The following is a 9,845-nucleotide window of genomic DNA, read 5'->3' as shown; positions in this document are numbered from 1 at the left end:
AATGAAGAAGGCCAAGAAGAAGAAGAAATGAAGAAGATGCTCAACAAAGACCCAAGCAAAGCTCTCACGAGTTCGAGCAAGAATTGCCAAAGATCATCCCGTCGAGCAAATCCTCAATGATATACAAAGCAATCACTCGCTCAAAAACTCGTAGCTAACTTTTGTGAAAACTATTCATTCATCCTCTAGCATTGAACCATGAAGGTTGAAGAAGCATTGGAAGATCCGGATTGGATAAACGCTATGCATGAAGAGCTACACAATTTTGAGAGAAACCAAGTTTGGACATTGGTTGAGAAGCCCGACAACAACCACAACATCATTGGTACCAAATGGGTGTTTCGCAACAAGCAAGATGAAGATGGACAAGTGGTTCGCAACAAAGCACGTCTCGTCGCCCAAGGGTACACACAAGTCGAAGGTATGGACTATGGTGAGACATATGCTCCCGTTGCTAGACTTGAGTCCATTCGCATCTTACTTGCCTATGCTAATCACCATAATATCACCTTGTACCAAATGGACATTAAAAGTGCTTTTCTAAATGGTGAAAATAGAGGAGGAAGTTTATGTCAAACAACCTCCCGGCTTTATCAATTCCTAAGAAACCAAATCATGTTTACAAACTTCACAAAGCTCTTTATGGTCTTAAACAAGCTCCTAGAGCATGGTATAAATGCTTGACCAAGTTCCTTACTACAAGTGGTTTTGAAATTGGTAAAATTGATTCTACTCTTTTACTAAAAGGGTTAATGGAGAACTATTTGTATGCCAAATTTATGTTTGATATCATATTTGGTTCAACTAACCCTCTCTTTAGTGAAAAGTTTGGAAAGCTAATGTCAGAGAAGTTTGAGATGTCTATGATGAGTGAACTCAAATTCTTTCTCGGGTTGCAAATCAAGCAAACTAAGGAAGGTACATTTGTCTCTCAAACAAAGTACACCAAGGACTTATTCAAGAAGTTCAATATGCAAGAATGCAAAGGTATGTCTACACCCATGCCTACTAGTGGACATAATGATTTGACCAAAGATGGTGAACCGGTTGATCAAAAGGTTTATCGCTCTATGATTGGTTCATTGTTATACCTATGTGCTTCACGTCCCGATATTATGCTAAGTGTGTGCATGTGTGCACGATATCAAGCTGCTCCTAAAGATTGTCATCTTAAGGCTGTGAAAAGGATAGTGAGATATTTAATCCATACACCAAATTTTGGCATTTGGTATCCTAAGAGGTCTTCTTTTGATCTTGTTGGCTATTCTGACTCGGATTATGCCGGAGACAAGGTTGATAGAAAGTCCACTTCGGGTACTTGTCAATTTCTTGGTAGATCTCTTGTGTCTTGGTCTTCCAAGAAACAAAACTCGTATCCTTATCCACCGCCGAAGCGGAATACATTGCCGCTGGTTCATGTTGTGCTCAATTACTTTGGATGACCCAAACTCTTAAAGATTATGGGATTTATGTGAAACATGTTCCACTGCTTTGTGACAATGAAAGTGCTATCAAAATTGGTCATAATCCTGTACAACATTCTCGAAACTAAGCATATTGAAGTTCGTCATCATTTCATTCGAGATCATGTTGCTAAGGGTGACATCAATCTTAAGCATGTTCGCACCGATAAGCAATTAGCGGATATATTCACTAAACCACTTGATGAGAAAGTGTTTTGCAGGTTGAGAGGAGAATTGAACATCATTGATGCTTCGAACTTGGAGTAGAAACTCCATTGGATACATGCAAGACATGAGCTTATGACTAATCCATGATATATCTCTTATGATAACTATCCTATGTCTTGGATATATTTGCACCTTGCATGTTGTCTAACCCATGTAGGTGCTTGGTTGAATCTAATTCCATGAGATTGCGACTCACTCATATCCTGAGCAATCTCTACATCACCAAGACTCTACACAACAGTGGTTGAAGACAAGGAAGCACAAAACCATTCAAACATATCCTTTGACAAACTCTATATTGAAGCTTCATGATTGTCATTTTTGGATGCACAAGTGCTTTTCCTTGCAAGAACTAACCCATGTAGGTAGATGAACTCAAACTCCAAATGGTGCTCCCAACTCTCGATGAGCTACATCAACCTTGAGCACCCACACAAGTTCAACTACATGAGCAAGAACCACATCACCACCCAAGGTATGTTATTCCATCTTAGAGAAGCTTTACTCCAAGACATGAGTCAAAGCAACTCAATAAGATGTGAATACATCAAGATGCTTAAACGAAAAATGGTAACCCCATTTTGAGCCTAAACGATGAGTATGACCTATGGTCAAGTGTTCTCACTTGACTCCTAAGTCAATATACTCTAACATAGGTGACTATGTCACCGCCCAATTCTAGATGAAGTTCTCTTGTGTTCTTTTCTGAGTTATTGCATATGTCTCTTGCATATTTGTCTCTTTCTTTTTTCAAAAAAAAACTTCATCTAGAAACTTTCACTCTTTTCTCTTTGTTTTTGTTCTGCATATTTCTGCATCAAATTCCTTGCAAATCTTTCAGCTAATTCATTGCAAATCTTTGTGAAATCTTACTTGACTAGTGAGCTGCGGTGACAAGTGTTTCTCTCTGTGATGAACTCGGTTTCACCGAATAGCTATTCTCGGTCCAACCGAATCCCTTCGGTACTACCGAAACATGCCACTCGGTGCCACCGATTTTGCAACAGGAAAAACAGTTTGCCACATATTCTATATTTCTTCTCATCTAGCTCCACTCAATGAATCTTGTCCTCTACAAGCATCACAGTTTTATTCACTGCTTTATGCTGAATCTCAAGGACCAAACCTATTCGACGGATTCCAGGAAAAACCTTCTTGGAAATTGATGTCAAAGGGGGAGAGAGAGATCACATCAAAGCTTATCATCAGGGGGAGAGAATACTCAAGGATCCCATATATTAAGGGAGAGAAAGAAATCTCCAAGGGGGAGAGAATACTCAAGGATCCCAGATGCTTGATGTTCAAGAGGAGATATGCCGCATGTCTTTTTGGGGGAAAGACATGTTCATATGAACTCATTTGAATTAAGTTCTATTCATATCTGTCAGCTCTGATTTTCTGTTTCCTATCTTCTCCCAATTTCCCATGTACGATTCAGGGGGAGCAAGACACCTAAGGGAAAGAAATCAGTCAAATTCATTGCATATCTTTATTCTTGGGGACATGTTGAATTCATTGTGGTACCTTGTACTCACTCTCTACATGTCATCCCAGCCTTGGTATTCTTGTGGTTTCTTTTGTTTGCTCTGGGTAGTGGATGCACCTGTATTATCTAACCTTGTTTGTGCAGGTTCATTCCATCCTAAGCCAACTCAAGACCACAAGGTAAGTATATGCATCAAAATCATGAGTATGAGGAGTCCTTGCTTATGTACATACTGTTTGCAAGAAGGACTCATGAGCAGGCCAAGATGCATGTAACACTTTGCCTACTCTGTCATGGTTATGCTCTCACATGCCTCTCTATTTCATAATTACATGAGTGCATACATGAAGGGGGAGCCTATGCTTGTTACATGTCCTTCCAAAGCTTTACTTGCTGTTCTTTATATCTTTATTCAAAGCTTTGATGTATGTTGCCATCAATTACCAAAAAGGGGGAGATTGAAAGCACAAGTGCTCCCTAGGTGGTTTTGATAATTGATGACAACATATCTCTTGTTGGACTAACATTTTGATCTAGCATGTTTCAGATAAGTTCAACAATGGAGTGGCATGGACTAAAGGACAAAGGATTGGCTAAAGCTTCAAGCTCAAGACTCTTCATTTTATATTTTAGTGATCCAAGATCACATTGAGTCTTTAGGAAAATCCAATACTATCAAGGAGGGATGAGGTGTTGCTTAATGAGCCTCTTGCTTCATGTGCTTAATGATATGCTCCAAAATCCTCAACTACTTTCCCATATCCACATATGACCTAAACCCTAAGCCAAACTCGGTCCTACCGATTCTTCCTATCCGGCGCCACCGAGTTTCACTTGTCATTAGCCACTGCCAAACCCTAATCAGTTCGGTCTCACCGATGGGATCTCGCTCTCACCGAGATGGGCTTGCAAACTCTCTGTTACCCATTGCAATATTCTCGGTCCCACCGAGATACGCAATCGGTCCCACCGAGTTTGCTTGACCAAATCTCAGTTTCACTTATTACCCAAATCGGTCCCACCGAGTTTGCGTAATCGGTCAAACCGAGTTTTGGATTTACCCTAACCCTAGCACATCGGTCCCACCGAGTTGATCCAGTCGGTCCCACCGAAATCACTAACGGTCACTAGGTTTACATTTTCGGTACGACCGAGTTTATTGAGTCGGTCCCACCGAGATTGGAAAACTGTGTAACGGTTGGATTTTGTGTGGAGGCTATATATACCCCTCCACCTCCTTCTCATTCGATCAGAGAGCTATCAGAACACACACACCATTCCAACTCATATGTTCTGAGAGAGAACCACCTACTCATGTGTTGAGACCAAGACATTCCATTCCTACCATATGAATCTTGATCTCTAGCCTTCCCAAGTTGCTTTCCACTCAAACCTTCTTTCCACCAAATCCAAATCCTGTGAGAGAGAGTTGAGTGTTGGGGAGACTATCATTTGAAGCACAAGAGCAAGGAGTTCATTACCTACACACCATTTGTTACTTCTTGGAGAGTGGTGTCTCCTAGATTGGCTAGGTGTCACTTGGGAGCCTCCGACAAGATTGTGGAGTTGAACCAAGGAGTTTGTAAGGGCAAGGAGATCGCCTACTTCATGAAGATCTACCGCTAGTGAGGCAAGTCCTGTGTGGGCGATGGCCATGGTGTGATAGACAAGGTTGCTTCTTCGTGGACCCTTTGTGGGTGGTTGCTTCTTCGTGGACCCTTCGTGGGTGGAGCCCTGTGTGGACTCGCGCAACCGTTACCCTTCGTGGGTTGAAGTCTCCATCAACGTGGATGTAGGATAGCACCACCTATCCGAACCACGGGAAAAACATCCGTCTCTCCAATTGCGTTTGAATTCTCCAAACCCTTCTCTTTACATTCTTGCAAGTTGCATGCTTTACATTCCGCTGCTCATATACTCTTTGCATGCTTGCTTGATATGTATTGCGTTTGTTGAAATTGTGCCTAAACTCCACTTAAACCGAAAAAGCTTAAAAATTGCAACTTTAGCTCTAAGTGTCTAATCCCCCCCCCCTTAGACACATCTACTTCTAGATCCTACAAGTGGTATCAGAGCTTTGGTCTCCGTTGCCTTGGTTTAATCACCATTGGAGGAAGATGGACGTGTCTACATTAGGGAGTCTTAGACACAGAGTGCCTATTCTTGAGGGAGAGTATTTTCATGAGTGGAAAAATGAGATGCTTGTAATCTTCAATCAATATCATTTGAACAAGTATATTGCTAGCCCTTGTGCACCCCATATTGATCCCTTGCATCCTACCCTAGATGAAGATATTGACATGATTCGCAAACTTAGAACTATTGAGCTCATCATTAGAGGATTGCCCAAAAATCTGATTGCTAGTTTGCCTACTCACAATTGTGCCTATACCATATGGAAATTTCTTGAGGAACGATTTCCCGATTATTCCTTGAAAACTTTGGATGAAATTCTCCATAAATCTATTGCCTTGAGTAAGATGAACTCTAGCGATCCTAGTTTTGGTAAATGTCTTTTTGAACTTGCCAATCTTAAGCATGCTAAAGGAGATGTTGGAATCATTAATGATATCATATTCAAAGCTATAAGAATTCATAAAAGTAACCACTTTGATCATTTATCTAATGAATTACCCTCTCTAGGAAATGATGAGTCACAAGATCATGATGAACATGAATATTATGATGCATGATGATAGTGAATTTGATCTTGATGATGCAATGAGACATTTTGGTCTTATGGCAAATCTTCGGGGATATGAATCAGGAGGAAAGGAATGGGTTCTTGATACTGGATGCACTGATCATACGACCGGAGATGAAGAGATGTTTCGTGAGCTTGCTGAAAATGACGGCCCTCGAAAATATGTCACCTTTGGTGATAATTCAAAGGGTAAAGTGGTTGGCCTTGGTAAGGTGGCCATCTCACATGATAGTTCCATTCAAAATGTCATGCTCGTTGAATCTCTAGGCTACAACTTACTTTCAGTATCTAGACTTGCTGATTTCGGTTTGAATGTCCTATTTACTAAGGTGTATTGCCAAGTATTTCGTCGAGACAATCATAAAATGGTCTTTACGGGTATGCGTAGAGGTGATCTTTACATTGTTGATTTCTCTAAAAAGGCACAACCTAAAACTTGCTTTGTTGCTAAATCCTCAAAAGGATGGTTGTGGCATAGACGACTAGGTCACGTTGGCATGAGAAACCTTGACAAGCTTATTAAAGGAAATCATATCCTTGGAGTCAACGATGTCATATTTGATAAGGATAGACTTTGCGGTGCTTGTCAAGCAGGTAAACAGGTTGGAGGAAGACATCCCGTGAAGAACATCATGACCACAAGGAGGCCACTCGAGCTACTTCACATGGATCTTTTTGGTCCCAACACCTACAAGAGTCTCGGTGGAAATTCTTTTGGTCTAGTTATAGTTGATGACTTTTCAAGGTTTACGTGGGTATTCTTTCTTAATGACAAGTCGCGGGTCCAGAAGATCTTCAGAAACTTCGCTAGGAAAGCCCAAAATCAGTTTGATGTGAAGATCAAGAAGGTTCGGAGTGACAACGGAACGGAGTTCAAGAACGCAAATGTGGACACCTTTCTTGACAAAGAAGGGATTTCACACGAGTTCTCGGCTACGTACACACCTCAACAAAATGGAGTTGTTGAGAGGAAGAACCGGACACTCATCAAAATGGCCAGAACGATGCTTGATGAATACAAGACGCCAAAGCACTTTTGGGCAGAGGCAATTGAGACAGCTTGTCACGCAACAAATCGCTTATATCTTCACAAGCTACTCGGCAAGACGGCATACGAGCTCCTCACCGGTAACAAGCCTCAAGTTGGATACTTTCGAGTATTCGGCTCAAAGTGCTACATTCTTGATAAGCATCGTCGTTCAAAGTTTGCTCCTAAATCTCATGAAGGTTTTCTACTTGGTTATGGATCAAACTCTCACACTTACCGTGTCTACAACAATTTCACCCGAAAGGTTGAAGAGACAGTAGATGTGAAGTTTGATGAATCTAATGGCTCGCAAGTAGAGCAATTGCCAATTGATGTAGGAGACAAAGACCCTTCAGAAGCAATTCAAGACTTGTCCATTGGCAAAATTCGTCCAACGGAGGTGAAGGAGAGTACTTCATCCGTCCAAGTGGAAGCCTCTACTTCATGACAAGGTGAACCAAGAATCGACACGGAAGCATCCACAAGTGGGACACATCAAGATGAAGAAAACGAGGAAATACGTCAAGATGAACATCAACAACCTCCTTCTCCACCACGACAAGAGAACGACGACATCAACAATGAAGAAGGCCAATAAGAAGAACAAGATGAGGAAGATGCTCAACAAAGACCCAAGCAAAAGCTCTCACGAGTTCGAGCAAGAATTGCCAAAGATCATCCCGTCGAGCAAATCCTCAATGATATACAAACCAGGAGAATCACTCGCTCAAAAACTCGTTTAGCTAACTTTTGTGAAAACTATTCATTCATCTCTAGCATTGAACCTATGAAGGTTGAAGAAGCATTGGAAGATCCAGATTGGATAAACGCTATGCATGAAGAGCTACATAATTTTGAGAGAAACCAAGTTTGGACATTGGTCGAGAATCCCGACAACAACCACAACATCATTGGCACCAAATGGGTGTTTCGTAACAAGCAAGATGAAGATGGACAAGTGGTTCGCAACAAAGCACGTCTCGTCACCCAAGGTTACACACAAGTCGAAGGTATGGACTATGGTGAGACATATGCTCCCGTTGCTAGACTTGAGTCCATTCGCATCTTACTTGCCTATGCTAATCACCATAATATCACCTTGTACCAAATGGACATTAAGAGTGCTTTTCTAAATGGTGAAATAGAGGAGGAAGTTTATGTCAAACAACCTCCCGGCTTTATCAATCCTAAGAAACCAAATCATGTTTACAAACTTCACAAAGCTCTTTATGGTCTTAAACAAGCTCCTAGAGCATGGTATAAATGCTTGACCAAGTTCCTTACTACAAGTGGTTTTGAAATTGGTAAAATTGATTCTACTCTTTTTACTAAAAGGGTTAATGGAGAACTATTCGTATGCCAAATTTATGTTGACGATATCATATTTGGTTCAACTAACCCTCTCTTTAGTGAAAAGTTTGGAAAGCTAATGTCAGAGAAGTTTGAGATGTCTATGATGAGTGAACTCAAATTCTTTCTCGGGTTGCAAATCAAGCAAACTAAGGAAGGTACATTTGTCTCTCAAACAAAGTACACCAAGGACTTATTCAAGAAGTTCAATATGCAAGAATGCAAAGGTATGTCTACACCCATGCCTACTAGTGGACATAATGATTTGACCAAAGATGGTGAACCGGTTGATCAAAAGGTTTATCGCTCTATGATTGGTTCATTGTTATACCTATGTGCTTCACGTCCCGATATTATGCTAAGTGTGTGCATGTGTGCACGATATCAAGCTGCTCCTAAAGATTGTCATCTTAAGGCTGTGAAAAGGATAGTGAGATATTTAATCCATACACCAAATTTTGGCATTTGGTATCCTAAGAGGTCTTCTTTTGATCTTGTTGGCTATTCTGACTCGGATTATGCCAGAGACAAGGTTGATAGAAAGTCCACTTCGGGTACTTGTCAATTTCTTGGTAGATCTCTTGTGTCTTGGTCTTCCAAGAAACAAAACTCAGTATCCTTATCCACCGCCGAAGCGGAATACATTGCCGCTGGTTCATGTTGTGCTCAATTACTTTGGATGACCCAAACTCTTAAAGATTACGGGATTTATGTGAAACATGTTCCACTGCTTTGTGACAATGAAAGTGCTATCAAAATTGGTCATAATCCTGTACAACATTCTCGAACTAAGCATATTGAAGTTCGTCATCATTTCATTCGAGATCATGTTGCTAAGGGTGACATCAATCTTAAGCATGTTCGCACTAATAAGCAACTAGCGGATATATTCACTAAACCACTTGATGAGAAAGCATTTTGCAGGTTGAGAGGAGAATTGAACATCATTGATGCTTCGAACTTGGAGTAGAAACTCCACTGGATACATGCAAGACATGAGCTTATGACTAATCCATGATATATCTCTTATGATAACTATCCTATGTCTTGGATATATTTGCACCTTGCATGTTGTCTAACCCATGTAGGTGCTTGGTTGAATCTAATTCCATGAGATTGCGACTCACTCATATCCTGAGCAATCTCTACATCACCAAGACTCTACACAACAGTGGTTGAAGACAAGGAAGCACAAAACCATTCAAACATATCCTTTGACAAACTCTATATTAAGCTTCATGATTGTCATTTTTGGATGCACAAGTGTTTTTCCTTGCAAGAACTAACCCATGTAGGTAGATGAACTCAAACTCCAAATGGTGCTCCCAACTCTCGATGAGCTACATCAACCTTGAGCACCCACACAAGTTCAACTACATGAGCAAGAACCACATCACCACCCAAGGTATGTTATTCCATCTTAGAGAAGCTTTACTCCAAGACATGAGTCAAAGCAACTCAATAAGATGTGAATACATCAAGATGCTTAAACGAAAAATGGTAACCCCATTTTGAGCCTAAACGATGAGTATGACCTATGGTCAAGTGTTCTCACTTGACTCCTAAGTCAATATACTCTAACATAGG

Source organism: Triticum urartu, chromosome 3, assembly GCF_003073215.2.
Source record: "Triticum urartu cultivar G1812 chromosome 3, Tu2.1, whole genome shotgun sequence".
NCBI lineage: Eukaryota > Viridiplantae > Streptophyta > Magnoliopsida > Poales > Poaceae > Triticum > Triticum urartu.
Note: the sequence above shows the minus strand (reverse complement) of the source record.